We start from the raw sequence: 514 nt of genomic DNA on the forward strand, positions 1-514 counted from the left end.
GGTGAGTGATTAGTTGGGTGGATGGTGAGGTGGGTGGATGGTGAGGTGTGTGGATGGTGAGGTAGGTGGATGGTGAGGTATGTGTGGGGTTATGGGGAGCAGTTAGCGCGCTGTGGTACGAACCTGACGACCCGGGTTTCGATTCCCGCTCACGGCCAACACCATGGACGATTATTCGAACCGTTTCTGAGCCTCCGCTAGGTCGACTCAGCATCAAATGCGTACCTGGCGCGGTGTGCAAACATCGTCACTGGGGAGACAAAGGCGGCCGGGCGTGGTGTTGGCCACCTACCCCCTCGTGTGCCGTGCCGGCCTTCATAGGTGCTCGCGAACAGCACTTGCCCCCGCAGTCTGTCAAAGCCACGAGGGGGATCTTTATCTTTGGGGTTAGCCCAAGAGGGCGTTCCACAGAATGACGGTCGAATCGCGTTGCATCCTCCTCCTTCCTCCTCCTCCTCCGCCATCCCTGTCCCCTCCTCACCCCTCCCTCGCTTTCTCGGACACGGGAGAGGTA

The sequence above is a fragment of the Lampetra planeri genome, chromosome 17 (assembly GCF_965212315.1).
Source record: "Lampetra planeri chromosome 17, kcLamPlan1.2.h2, whole genome shotgun sequence".
Lineage (NCBI taxonomy): Eukaryota > Metazoa > Chordata > Hyperoartia > Petromyzontiformes > Petromyzontidae > Lampetra > Lampetra planeri.